Source organism: Bufo bufo, chromosome 4 (assembly GCF_905171765.1).
Source record: "Bufo bufo chromosome 4, aBufBuf1.1, whole genome shotgun sequence".
Classification (NCBI taxonomy): domain Eukaryota; kingdom Metazoa; phylum Chordata; class Amphibia; order Anura; family Bufonidae; genus Bufo; species Bufo bufo.
Window position 1 is genome coordinate 568,826,839 of NC_053392.1, and position 15,491 is coordinate 568,842,329.

The following is a 15,491-nucleotide window of genomic DNA, read 5'->3' on the forward strand; positions in this document are numbered from 1 at the left end:
AAAAAAAATTCTCATTCAGCTTTGTCCACTTCATTGTTAATTTAATAAATGCGTAGCAGACGCAATGCCAGGATTGCTATCAGGTCAGTATATTAACCACTTAAGGCCCACAGGTTTATACCCCCCTAGTGACCAGGCCCTTTTTTACAAATCGGCACTTCACAATTTTAACGGTTTATTGCTCGGTCATGCAACTTGGCATCCAAATGAATTTTACCTCCTTTTCTTCTCACAAATATAGCTTTCTTTTGGTGGTATTTGATTGCTGCTGACATTTTTCGTTTTTTCCAATATTAATCAAAATAGGCCGCAATTTTCTCAAAAAAAGTGTATTTTTAACTTTCTCTGGTTAAATTGTTCAAATATAATTACATTTCTAAACAAGTTTGTGTCAGAATTTATTGTGCTACATGTCTTTGATAAAAAAAAATCCAATAAGTGTATATTTATTGGTTTGCGCAAAAGTTATAGCGTTTACAAACTATGGTACAAAAATGTGAATTTCCGCATTTTGAAGCAGCTCTGACTTTCTCAGCACCTGTCATGTTTCTTGAGGTGCTAGAATGCCAGGATAGTATAAATACCCCCCAAATGACCCCATTTTAGAAAGAAGACACCCCAATGTATTCGCGGAGGGGCATGGTGAGTTCATGTATGATTAAAAAAAAATTCACAAGTTAGCCGAAAATGACACTTTCTGAGGAAAAAAAATTAAAACAAAGTTTCCATTTCTGCTAACTTCTGGCAAAAAAAAAATAATCTCCCACGGACTCACTATGCCCCTCAGTGAATACCTTGGGGTGTCTACTTTCCGAAATGGGGTCATTTGTGGGGTGTGTTTACTGTTCTGGCATTTTGGGCGGGGCTAAATTGTGAGCAACCCTGTAAAGCCTAAAGGTACTCGTTAGACTTGCGACCCCTTTACGCACCTAGGCTGCAAAAAAGTGTCACACATGTGGTATCGCCGTACTCAGGAGAAGTAGGGCAATGTGATTTGGGGTGTATTTTTACATATATCCATGCTGGGTGAGAGAAATAGCTCTGTAAATTGACAACTTTGTATATAATAGTAATATAATAAAAATACACCCCAAAACACATTGCCCTACTTCTTCTGAGTACGGAGATACTACATGTGTGACACTTTTTTGCAGCCTAGGTGCGTAAAGGGGCCGCAAGTCTAACGAGTACCTTTAGGATTTCACAGGGCATTTTTACGCATTTGGATTCCAAATTCTTCTCACGCTTTAGGGCCCCTAAAATGCCAGGACAGTATAAATACCCCACAAGTGACCCCATTTTGGAAAGAAGACACCCCAAGGTATTCCGTGAGGGGCATGGCGAGTTCATAGAAGTAGTTATTTTTTTGGCACAAGTTAGCGGAAAATGATTTATTTATTTTTTTTCCTTACAAAAGTCTCATATTCCACTAACTTGTGACAAAAAATAAAATTTTACATGAACTCGCCATGCCCCTCACGGAATACCTTGGGGTGTCTTCTTTCCAAAATAGGGTCACTTGTGGAGTATTTATACTGCCCTGGCATTTTAGGGGCCCTAAAGCGTGAGAAGAAATCTGGAATCCAAATGTCTAAAAATGCCCTCCTAAAAGGAATTTGGACCCCTTTGCGCACCTAGGCTGCAAAAAAGTGTCACACATGTGGTATTGCCGTACTCAGGAGAAGTAGGGCAATGTGTTTTGGGGTGTATTTTTACATATACCCATCCTGTGTGTGAGAAATATCTCTGTAAATGACAACTTTTTTTATACAAAGTTGTCAATTTACAGAGATATTTCTCTCACCCAGCATGGGTATATGTAAAAATAGACCCCAAAACACATTGCCCTACTTCTCCTGAGTACCGCGATACCACATGTGTGACACTTTATTGCAGCCAAGATGCGCAAAGGGGCCCAAATTCTTTTTAGGATTTCACAGGGCATTTTTACGCATTTGGATTCCGTGAGGGGTATGGTGAGTTCATGTAAGATTTTATTTTTTGTCACAAGTTAGTGGAATATAAGACATTGTAAGAAAAAACAAAAAAACAAAAAAATGAGGGTGGATGAGTCTATGCAGTGTCTGACTGAAAATGATTTTAGGTACAGTGTACAGTCCTAATCAGGCTAGAAAGAAGAAGAATTGTATAGAATAGGGAAGGCAGGGAAAGCTGTCAGCTAGAGAGTGAGAAGTGAGCAGCTGAGGCTGGGTGTGCTTGGCTGCACCTTCTAGCTGCAGTTACTGCCTTATAACACAGCTGCAGCTGCTGTTGCAGAACCTCAAATGCAGCCACCTGCAATAGCATTTGTTTTTTGTCCCCCATTCTAACAGAAATAACTGTAAAAAAATGTTTTTGGGCGGAAATAAGCTCAATACAACTGTATAACACGTGTTTTACCATCCAGAGGATAGATAGCATTAGAAATTAGTGTTGAGCCCGAATATTCGAATTTCGATTTTTTTTCTAGAATATCGCAATTTCGAGATTTCGCGAATATTTAGAATATAGTTACATATATTCACGAAATCGAATATTCGTATATATATATATATATATATATATATATATATATATATATATATTTTATTTTTTTTCATCTAAAAATATATGATTCCTCCCTGCTTCTTGCTTGTGGGTCAATGAGCCATTGGCCCACAAGCAACTGAATTGAAGCTGGAAGGAATCACGTTTTCAGATGGACGGAATATTCGAAATAAAGAATATATTGCTGTATATTAAATTTTAGAATATCGGTCCTATTCTAATTGAAACCAATAATCTCGGTTATAATATTCGAGTTCACGAATATTACAACAGAAAAATCGTAATGGTTAATATGTGTGCCCGAGCGCATGACAAAATCGTTATTTAATCAACTTCAGCATACAACAAACACCCCGACAAGTGTCCCTGTCACCATGGGAACGCCTGTGGGTTAGAAAATACCATCGGATTTGAGTTTTCCCTGAGATCGTAAAACCTCAGATCCGATGGTATATTCTAACCCACAGGCGTTCCCATGGTGACGGGGACGCTTGTCGGGGAGCAGTATGCCAAAGTGGAATATTATTGCTCTAACTTCGTATTTTAGAATATTCTTAATATTGCTCTAACTTCGTCTTTTAGAATATTCGTAATATTCTAAAAGACGGAGTTAGAGCAATATTACGAATATTCTAAAAGACGAAGTTAGAGCAATATTAAGAAATTTCGTATAATACACATAGATTGTAATTTAGCTAATATAGTGCTATAATCCTTTTTTTTTTAGTCTAATTTTTTTTGGCTCTTCTGAACTTCAGTTTTGGAAAATATGTACACTATTAAAAAAATTACTTTAGCAGTATATTAGCTAAATTACAATCTATATGTGTATTTTACGAAATTTCTTAATATTGCTCTAACTTCGTCTTTTAGAATATTCGTAATATATTTCTCTAACTCCGTCTTTTAGAATATTATGAATATTCTAAAAGACGAAGTTAGAGCAATATTAAGAAATTTCATAAAATACACATATTAGCCTAGCCATAGTCATAGGAACGTTGCCTTATACAGGAAAAAAATAAAATAAAAATCGTACGATTAATTTAATCGTACGAAGACGAAGTTAGAGCAATATTAAGAATATTCGTAAAATACACATATAGACTGCAATTTAGCTAATATAGTGCTATATTCTTTTTTTTTAATAGTGTACATATTTCCCAAAATTAAAGTGCAGAAGAGGCAAAAAAAAATTAGGCAAAAAAAAAATTATAGCACTATATTAGCTGAATTACAATCTATATGTGTATTTTACGAAATTTCTTAATATTGTTCTAACTTCGTCTTTTAGAATATTCGTAATATTGCTCTAACTCCGTCTTTTAGAATATTACGAATATTCTAAAAGACGAAGTTAGAGAAATATTAAGAAATTTCGTAAAATACACATATTAGCCTAGCCATAGGAACGTTGCCTTATACAGGAAAAAAAAAATTAAAAAAATCGTACAATTAATTTAATCGCGAAAAATAAAATAATTCAGAATATTCGATTTCGACAAAAATAATACGAATATTCATTCGAATATTCGCGAAATATCGCGAAATCGAATATGGCACCTCCCGCTCATCACTATTAGAAATCTCAGTGAAAACACCTCAAATACTAGACCAAACTCTGTGTCAGGGCATCTCCAGTTCATTTTGGGGGTTTATAAATCGCAATATACATATGCAACCTGTGGCTTACAATAAAGAGGGTAGCATTTTAAATCTCTCAGTGAAAACGTGAAATACTAGTCTGAAATCTATGTCAGGGCATCTCCAGACAGTTCAAGTTTTCTTTTGGGTTCAACGTTTTTATTTAGTTTTGCCAAATATAGCAATACAGAATACAAGTGTGCAACACGTGTCTTATAGTACAAAGGGTAGCATTTGAAATCTCTGAGTGTTAATGTGAAATACTAGTTCAAAATCTGTGTCAGGGCATCTCCAGACAGTTCAACTTTTTTTTGTTTTTTTTTGGGGGGAGGGGGAAGGGGTTTGGGAAAATAATATACATGTGCAATATGTGTCTTATAATATAGAGGGTAGTGTTTTAAATCTCTGAGTGAAAATGTGAAATACTAGTCCAAAATCTGCATCAGGGCATCTCCAGGCAGTTCAACTTTTTTTAGTTTTTATTTTAAGTGCCAGGCCGATACAATTGTGGGGAGGATGTAATAAGGGTCTGGCCTTGTTGATGGGGTGCTGCACTCAGCTTCGCTGGAAGATACGTAGCTGGCATTATTTCTCCAAAAACGCCATCTCTGCCATGTACTCTCACGTGGTGGAGAATGTGGGCCGCTGCTAGCGATTCTCACTGTGCTGCAAAGTGCACACCATGGTGGACACCTGGAGCAGCTGTTATTGGCAGAGACAGTACATGTCTTTTATTGTCCACTAGGTCAATGTTTTTTGTGGCGAGGCAGCACCCCATCAACAAGGCCAGACCTATTTGAACTCCTCCCCACAATTGTGTCAGCCTGGCACTTATCTATGGGGCGCATTTGTTCACAGTGCATTTTGTATAGACAAAATTCATGTTGTAGGCCGCTTACTACAGCGTTTGACTAACAGACACCTGCCACCAGTGTGTCTGACAGGGAGGCCCCTCTCCACCCCCTGTAGAGTCACCTACCTCCCGCAGCAACAAGCAGCAGCAACCATTTCAATCTCTTCAGTATGGTGTACCATTTTTTCCGTGTGCTGTGCCAGGCTGAGGCAAATCAGCAAGCCGAGACCTCCCCCCTCAGCACCCAGGTTCAGGTCTACCTAAACTATGGCCTATCTCTGGCGCATACCCTGTTCCCTGACCCCATGGATTTCTGGGCAGGCAGACTGGAACAGTGGCCCAAACTGACACAGCATACTCTTATTCTTCTTTCTTACCCAGCTTCCAGTGTCATCTTGGAGAGGGTTTTCAGCATCGAAGGTGACAGCCAAACGGACCAAGTCGTCTTCTGCCAGAGTCCAAAACGTCACTTTTGTCAAAACAAACCAAGCCTGGATTTGGGAGGATTTTCACACTCCTCCGGCCAATGAATAGATCTGGCCTTGCTGACAGTGCTCCATCTTGCCACTGAAACTGTCTGCCTGCCTACCATCATGTTGCCTGCTTACAATCATGTTCAGTATGGCTGCTGCTGCTGCCTACATCATGCTACTGGCGGGATAATTTTTAGAGGCTCTTTTCAACAAGTCACTTTTTCTTCTGCCAATTAACATTTGAGTGTGCCATATGGCCAGGCATTCTGACCCCATGAATGAATAAATTGTGGATGCTTGGTCCCCAACAATCCACTTTTCCCCCCTTCATAACACCATGTGTGTTTAAACACCATATGTCCCCTATAAGGGACAACCTTTGGAAGCTTTAGAATATGAAAAAGCATCATACATGCCACGGTGCAGTGTCACAGCTTCTTCTCTCTCCAGACTCTAGCCTAGACTGACTTAAGGTTAGGGGTGGAGCCAGCCAACGCATAACCTCCTACAGGGGCTGAGCCAGGATTGTTAATCCCGGCTGTGCCATCCATAGATAGTTATGCTGGGTAGAGGGTGGTGTCGGCAATGAGCAGAGCAGATGTACGGCCAAAATATCGGAAAAACCTGCCAGGGGCAGTTCCACTTTTACTTTAGTCAGCTCAGGAGCAGATGACGCCGATGCTGCTGTTGGTGTAGGCTAAAAAGCTGTCAGATCTAGCGCAAACTCAGGTGGTGAAGCTGGTGGCTGAAATGTTGAGAGCGTTACTGATGCTGGCTTTGTGCAGGCAATGTAGAGAAAAATTCATACACAGGGCCGGACTGGCCATAGGGCAGACCGGGCATTTGCCCGGTGGGCCGGACTGCCTGCTGGGCCGGGCTGAACACAATCAGCTTAGCGTTAGCCTGATTGTGTTCGGCCGGGCAATGGCTATGGGGCCCTACGCCACTGGGCGGCTGAGTTTTTTAAATTTTTTTATTAATGTGGCAGCAGCCGGGCAGGAGTGGAGATGAGCGCATCCATTGTGGAAGCGCTCATCTCCATATTCATCTGTATCGCCGTCCCCAGGACAGCGATACAGATGAATGGAGCAGGGAAGAGGCGTCTCCCTTGCCCATTCCTCTGATAGGCTACAGGCACTAGGCCTGTAGCCTATCAGGGGCCGATGCAGGCGGAGCGATGACGTCATTGCGGGCCGCCCGGGCTGTACAGCGCAGGACACAGTCCGGAAGAGGCCTGCATCGCATCGCTGACAGCAGCATGGAGGTAAGTATATGAGTTTATTGTTTTTATTATTTAATTTTATACTATACTGTGGCAAGAAAGGGGGTGGGGGCCCTATATACTCCTGGCACAATATAGGGGGGGGGGGGGGTCGGCACTATGGAGAAGACGGGAAGCACTATGGGGCCATATATACTGGAACAATATGGGGGGCACTATGGGGCCCTATATACTGGCACAATATGGGGGGGACACTATGCAGAAAAGGGGAAGCACTATGGGGCCCTATATACTGGCACAATATGGGGGGGGTCGGCATATGGAGAAGAGGGGAAGCACTATGGGGCCATATATACTGGCACAATATGGGGGGGCTATATACTGGCACAATATGGGGGGCACTATGGAGAAGAGGGGAAGCATTATGGGGCCCTATATACTGGCACAACATGGGGGGGCACTATGGAGAAGAGGGGAAGCACTATGGGGCCCTATATACTGGCACAATATGGGGGGGCACTATGGGGCCCTATATACAGGCACAATATGGGGGGGACACTATGCAGAAGAGGGGAAGCACTATGGGGCCCTATATACTGGCACAATATGGGGGGGTCGGCACCATGGAGAAGAGGGGAACCACTATGAGGCCATATATAATGGCACAATATGGGGGGGCCTATATACTGGCACAATACGGGGGCACTATGGAGAAGAGGTGAAGCACTATGGGGGCCCTATATACTGGCACATTATGAGGGGGCTATGCCTGTCCTGTGCAATGTGCGCCTCCCCCCAGGCCCCTCCTATACACCGCGTCCCAAGTGTAGGAATGCCGAGTGGTGTAGTGAGGCCTAAATGTCTCTTTATGCGTATCACGGTGCTCCTACCTGGATACCGCTGGACCCCAGGCTTTGGCTCCGAAGCAATAAATAAGGGGAATAATGGAGGGATTGAAAAGAATAACTTGAGTCCAGACCTTGAGATGAAGTTCAGTGGCAGCTTTACTTGAATAAACGTTTCTTCAAACAGTTTACAGGCTTTGTCTTGTTTCCAGCAGGCTTTAGAATTAAACTGGCAGGCAAACTCAACTCTGCTCTATCCTTCTCTTTGACACTGCTGTACTGACAGGCTGGCTGTATAACTCAGCTTCTTCTGTATGCTGCACTTCTTCTCTGTAGTCTTAGGTTATGCCAGGGAACTTTCCTCCTGGCTCCTGAGGCTTCAAGCTTTGGCCTCCATGGCCAGCAGATCTTAAGGTGCTGTGACTGGCATGGGCATGTCCAGCAGAGACATGCCCCTGCACACCCTTCCCCTTGCAGGGGGTAAGCTGGTACTAACTGGAACTATCTGGTCCCCACCCTTCCTGCAGGAAGTAGGACTAGCCCAATTCTCTCCAGGGGGAGGCTAGAATGGAATGGAGAGTTTAATTCTACTTAAATACAGCTCTGCAGTGTTTGCTGACACCTGCTGGTGAACCAGGCATGAACATAACAGTTGCAGAAAGATATTAGGAATGCACATTGTGGAGGACCTGGACAAAATACATACGTAACATTGTTTTAGCCCAATAAAGAAAGTAGCAGCGTGCAGGAGTGGTAACACCACTGTGGGGTGTTACACCTGCACTGTGGTGGTGCTGTCTTAACGTGTTTCCCCTCACCTTGCAGCAGAGTGTGCATAATTTAATTGCTTGATCACTCTGCCTCTGTGGTCCTCATGGCCTAGATGAGCATGATATAGATCACTCATCACTCTCTTCTTTTTAAACTGCTCTAACTCTGCCCCTCCATTGACATGAAGTTGGACCAGCCAAGTTCTACCAATAAGGGAGGAATAGGAGGGCAAGCCCCATTTCTGTTGCCAAACACTGCCAATAATGCTGGTGTACAAGGTGTATAACATGTCATTACATTACATTGCATTACACTACAACAATTTACAATACTAGTACTCCCAGGTCTTGAGAACTACACCTGGAACATTTCCAGGTGCTTAGCAGAAGGAAATTTGGTGTCAAAACGCCCTTTACATGTCCTGCCATTAACAGCCAGCCACCATCACTTTGTTTGCATTAATAGGAAACCTGTACTGCTATGGACTGGAACTGTATCATCTGTCTTAACCAATGAACCCGGTTCTGTTTGAGAACCCATGATAGTTAAGTTTGAGTATGGAGACCTCATGGTGAGCTCTTCAATTCTACATTTTCTGTGGAGCAACACACTGTCCTAATTGCTGGTGAGATGATCTGGGGAGCCATCGCATATGACGGTGACTCTTGCAGTAATACGAGGGACACTAACAGCAGAGCGATATGTGCAGGACATCATGCGGACACATGTGTTCCTCTCATGCAGGGCTTCTAACTGCCATATTTCAGCAGGATAATGCCAGCAAACAGCAAGGGTTTGACAGGTCTCTTCCAGATTACAACACTTCCTTGTCCTGCCCTGTCACCTGATTTTTTAAAAATGTATAGGACCTGCTGGGATGTCAGCTTCAGCAACCTACATATGTGCAGGATTTACTGGCCCAGCCGCGACATCTATAGGTAAATGTGCCACAGGATACCATACAGAATCTGTATGGCTCCATACCAAACTGTATCTCATCCTGTATCCTGGCTAGAGGAAGCCTAACAGGGTCCTAGAGTCTCCTCTTCCACGATAAAGTTATCCTTTCCCTCTAATATTATGATCACTTACATTTATCATCATTACATTCACACATACAAAGTTTCATTCCATTCCAACAACTCCTTTTTGGTGCACTATGTTTTTTTTAGCAATGAGTATATTTTTATTTCATGTATATTTAAGTACTATTTAAATTGTCCTATACATTGCATAGTAATATTTTGGCAGGATAACATATTTCTAATTATAAATATACAGAATAAAAGTTTTTGACTCTGCTTATTCCCTCTTTGGCCTCATGCACAAGGCCGTTCCGTGCATGTAGGGCCGCAATTTTCGGATCCCCAAAGCACGGGCAACATCCGTGCGGATTCCGCAGAGGGATCCAGATGGTGCAATACAGGTACGGCCGGACAACGGCTGTGTGCATGAGGCCTTACTCTGTTACTCTATGTAGTGTTGTATTGTAAGGTTCTGGTAGCTATCCTGGACATGAAGGTTGGTTTGCACAGGCCCAGACTAAGGACCCCTTTACACTGTCCTATCATTGGGGCTGAAGATTTATAAGGACTATCATTCTTGTTAAATGCCGGCACCTATTCATAACTTCGGCAGATTCACCGCCAGTTATAGGGTTAATAAGACCGGTGTCTAAAATGCCGGTCTTAATAAATGACCCCCATAGACTTTTAAAAAAAAGAGGGAAGGAGAGTCGCCATTGCCACCTAGGAGTTCTGAATGTATAAATTCTGTATCATAATTATGTAGTCTGATGCTATAATATACATAATGGGGATCATTTATCAAACTGGTGTAAAGTAGAACTGGCTCAGTTGTCCATAGAAACCAATCAGATTCCTCCTTTCATTTTCCGAAGGAGCAGTCTAAAATGAAAGGTGGGAATCTGATTGGTTGCTATGGACAACTAAGCCAGTTCTACTTTACACCAGTTTTTATAAATAACCCCAAAATCCTTATGACTTTATTAAAGTTTTACTAAAAGTGGCATTCCCCTTTAAACATTACTGCTCTATATACAGTTCTTCATTCAGACTAGATCTCGGATGACATCAGCAGTAGAAAGAAGCCCCGCCCCCTTAGAATACTGAAGCTGTGTGACATCACAATGCTGTGTAGAGGCTTCTATGTGTTGGGGTGCACTGGATTCTTTTGAGGGTTAGTTGTTGGAGACAATGGATTTGAGAAGAATTGCTCTTCTATTGCTATTATTTTTTACATTTTATGTTCATGGAAAGCCCACAAAAACACCTGCAGGTAATGGATATTATCACTGGGGGTTCATCTTACTGAATGCTGGGGCTGAATATTGTATTTATCCTTACATGATTACGGGTCCTAGAGGCAAACCTGGCTGGTATCTCTGTGGCTTGGAGCTCAGGTTATAGGACAGTGGGCTGTGTGCGGCATTGTAGCTGAGCCCCATTTACTTGGATGGCGCTGAACTGCAATACCGTACACAACCCCTGGACAAGAGGGAAGATATTTCAGAAAGAAAGCTGCAAGGTTTCTAATCTTATTCAATGGCCTTAAATGATGACATTTTCTCTGTAGTCACCACTAGTGGGCACTTACTAAATACTGATTTATTGTTATCTTCTGTCTCCTCATGTCCCCGTTTTGGGGTTCAGCTGCCGCTATTATTGTTTTCATGTCTTTATTTTCCTTCATTCTTTCATGGACAGTGACTTTCCCAGGATCAGAGAGGACAACCCCCGGTCCTGACAGCGCCGGTGCAAATAACAGTGAGTAGTCAAATCCTTCCTCTCCTAATTCTACTCTCATCATCCTCTACCAAGCCCTGACTGTAGTGGAGGAGAACAGCCACTAAGCTGCTCCTTTGGGGGGATCAGTCCTATAAAGTGATGCTGGAACATATAATGATGTGCCCCTTATCCAGACGTTACCAGCCCACAGTTCAGCAATTACTCCCTCCATGCCCATCCAAGCTGCCAGTGCCTACCTGCTGAAGTCCTCATGAAGGGCACTACTGGCATCAGGAGGATCTAGAGATGTTGGAAAATGTCTTGTAGAATATGTTCTCTATGATAAGAACTGATAACGAGCATCTTGTGTCTTTATTACCAGTCATGTACCGCGTTGTCCTGCCTCTAGGCATATTTCTATTGGTTGCCGGTGCGATTATCATCTTTTGCTGGTGAGTTTCCAATTTTTTTCTACTCTACACATCACATTATTCTCTATACACTGTACTGTCTGACCTACAGGGGGCGCAGTAACTACTGCAGCAAGGTTATAATACAGGGGCCGGATGGGGCAGGGATATAATCAGGTAACCGCACATTATGTTTCAATAGTATTTATTAGATTTTCTCAATAATAAAGTGTACAGAATAATGTACTTAATACAGAGGACTTGGAGTCCAATTATTTGGACATTCCAAACAAATAAAATAAAAAGCAAAAAGACACACATAAAATAAGACTTAAATAAAAAGGAAAGCGTCAGGAAATCAGGGGTAATAGACTTATAGTTACAAGGTACATAGGTCTGGTGTCAGGAGGCGATCAGGAATAAAAGGATTCATAACTGCATACCCCCCCCCTCAGTGCACAATACATCCATGAAAATTATCAGAGCCCCCTATAAAGGGAGAGATCAATAGAGTGCGAAGAGGACGACCAGGGCTCCCAGACTCTTTCAAACAAAGCAAATGTATCTGAGCGGATAGCCGACATCCTTTCAGATTGGTAAATCTTGTTGACTCTATCAATTACTGCTTGATAGCTCAGTAACAAGGATCGCCACTGAGAGGCAATGTGGATTCTAGCTGCAAGCAGGATAAATTGGGTCAATTTGAATTTGGCATTTGTTAATTTCGACGGCTTGTCGCCAAGTAGCAAGACCGAGGGTGTGGGGAGGAGGACGCACCCCAGCAATGATGAGAGCAAGTCACAGATGCGACCCCATAGCCTGGCCGCCACAGGGCAAGTCCACCAGGTATGGAGCATCGTGCCCTCCTCATCACACCCCCGAAAGCAAGTAGAGGGAACCTCTGGGTAAAAGTGATGTAATTTGGCCGGTACTAAATACGTCCGGTGGAGTATTTTAATAGAGGTCTCTGCCAAGGTAGTTTGCCATGACCCTTTGGTTAATGTCTGGGAGCGCTGGTGCCATCTAGATACGCTTGATTCTTCCGACAGATCCGCCTCCCACTCCAACATATAGCGGAGTTTAGTGTCCTCTGGAGGTGCAGTGAGGATAGAGTATATCCGGGATAATAGACCCTGTTTATATAGAGAGAAGGACATTAATCTTTCAAAAGATGTATATTCAACTTTGTGGAGGCTAGTCTTCAGGGAGTGAAGGAAGGAGAATACTCTCCGGACATTGAATTGTTCACAAGCTGGGGGGGTGAATTTCTCAATAAAGGCTGGCATAGTCAGTAGTTTACCCCGCACGAGGAAGTCCCGGAGGGAGCACAATTTTTTTTCAACCCACCATGAGAAGGCCCTAGATTGAAGCCCAGGAGGAAAGGCAGGATTGCCCCACATGCATTCCAGGGGGATGGTTTGGATTGGAGAGCACGTTTAAATCTGATGGATCTCCATAGGAGTAAAGCATAGTATGAGAGTTGGGATTTGGAGCGGAGAGAAGAGGGCAGAGTGGATGTGGTCCAAATGAGGGCTCTCCAGGAGAACGGGCCAAACAGCGACTGCTCAAGGGTGATCCATATAGGTTGAGCCTGTGCAGAAAGATGTGTCAGGAACAGTTGCGCTAATCTGGCTGCCTTGTAGTATTGAGCTAAATCTGGTACTGAAAGGCCTCCATGAGCCTTGTGACGGCACATTACCAATTTTGAAATACGAGCACGTTTATGGGCCCAAATAAATTTAAGGATGTCCGCCTGAAGAGCCCTCAGATCAGACGCTGGGATTGGTACAGGGAGGGCACGGAACAGGTATAGAAGTCGAGGAAGGACTACCATTCGCACTATATGTATCCTACCCACCCAGGACACTGGAAGGGATTCCCATGACTGTAGGTCTTTCCGTATCCGAGCAAACATGGGGAGATAGTTGTACTTATATAGGGTGTCAAGCGTTTTGGTCAGTGATACACCTAAGTATGAGAGGAGATGTGGATTGTGTTGAAATGGGAATCCTCTTTGGAGAATTTCGGAATCCCTAGGGGAGACATTACTTAACAAAAGTTCAGATTTGGACTGATTAACTAGTAGGCCAGATGCGGCAGAGAAGGACTTGAGAACTGATAAAAGGCAGGGGAATGAAATGACAGGGTTGGTGAGTGTCAACAAAAAATCGTCAGCAAAAAGGCTTAGTTTATATTCCACACCCCCAACCGAGATCCCTTTTATATCCGGATGAGATCTGATCTTAATTGCTAGTGGTTCCATAGCTAAGGCGAAGAGGGCTGGGGAGAGGGGGCATCCCTGACGTGTTCCCCTAAAAATTGGGATAGATGACGAATGCGAAGAGGGTAATTTGAGGCTAGCCTGTGGTGAAGAGTATAAAGTTTGGATGGCAGAAAGGAAGGGGCCTTTAATGTTAAAATGGGAAAGAGTCTGCCAGTGGTAGGTCCAAGACACTGTATCAAATGCCTTCTCTATATCCAGAGCTAACAGAGCAACTGGGGTCACGGTTCTGTTTGCCTCTTGGACAAGGCCCAACACCTTTCTTATATTATCTGGAGCCTCCCTGCCCGGGATAAAACCAACCTGGTCTTTGTGAATCAGATCAGGGAGAAGTCTATTAGGTCTACGCGCCAGGATGGAAGTAAATAGCTTGTTATCTATATTCAGGAGTGAGATAGGCCTATAGTTAGAAGGGAGAAGAGGATCTTTGTGTGGTTTGGGAATTACTGTGATGTAACCGCACATTATGATGTGATATAGACTATGGCACTATATCCTTCCTGCCTGTTACATACTGAACCTTTATAACTCACCCCCTGTAGTGGGGGAGGGGGGTCATGGGTATATTCTGATGGGGAACTGAAGATTGTCATCTGTACCGACTCATGTCAGGACATTTCTCTGTCTCACAGTTACAAGTACAAGGCCTGGCGCCGGCGTGAACAAAAACAGGCAACTGATCTAGCGATGGTTCGAGTGGAGAAGCCAGGTAATAATTTCTATATAATAACATATATATGCGGGGTACAGGCAGAGCTTAGGGTTACCTCTCATATCTGCTCATCACACACATTGGGGTCCTTCTTTTACCCCAGAATTCAGAGATGAGACACCTCATGTCTGCTGATTAGCTGCATCGCTATATTACTCCATTGCTCACAATATTAAAAGGATAGATTCTGTTATATCTACTATCTGCTGATGGTTTCCTTCTCATTTATTAGTTGATCAAAAACCTGTAGTGAAAATTAAGGAAAACAACATCAGACCACAAATGGATAACATCAAGAAAGAAATGCCGATTATTAAAAGACTTAAAGCTGCCAAAAAAGAGGAGGAGAAAATTATGAAGAGAACATCTAAAACAGAGGAGGAAAAGATCATGGAGGTAACATTCAAAACAGAGGAGGAGAAAATCATGAAGGTAACATCTAAAACAGAGGAGGAGATCACAAAGAGAACATCCAAAACAGAGAAGGAGAAGATCACTATGAGAACATCCCGCCTGAACCGGTTCCGTAAATGGATTAAAAAAAGGACCCAAAAGAAGAACACCTGCTGCAGCTGCCGGTCCATGGACTAAATGGAGTTAGCTTAGTACCATCATGCCCATTAGTCCGTAAGCCCTGGAACAACATCTACAGTGGCCATATCTGTCTGTTTGTCTCTCAGTTTGTCTGTCTTTCTGTATGTCTGTCTTCCCCTCTATCTGTCCCCCTGTCTGTCTATCTATCGTCGAATACATAGGTAGATTGGCGACACCTGGAGGGGGTGTACATTTCATCTACATTTTTTAAATGTAGGTGAGATGAAAAATCCAGGAAAGTTGGGTTTCCTCAGTAAATTTTCTTTACTGAGGATTTTAGTACCTTTGTTTTCCGGGCCTGGATTTCTTTGGAATGGCAGGTAGGTTGGCAGTGGGACCTGCCATTCCCTCCCCCTCCAGTACATCCCCCCCTTCCCCCCAATTACCCCAGG

At 43.1% G+C, this 15,491-nt stretch overlaps 1 long non-coding RNA gene across 1 annotated transcript; it reads left to right on the forward strand.

The window, feature by feature from the left end:
• Positions 1-11,077: 11,077 nt before the first annotated feature.
• Positions 11,078-14,819, forward strand: LOC120999439. The gene is made up of 4 exons (XR_005778529.1): positions 11,078-11,141; positions 11,485-11,554; positions 14,426-14,502; positions 14,738-14,819. It is a non-coding gene; the product is annotated as an uncharacterized LOC120999439 (long non-coding RNA).
• The last annotated feature ends 672 nt before the right edge of the window (positions 14,820-15,491 follow it).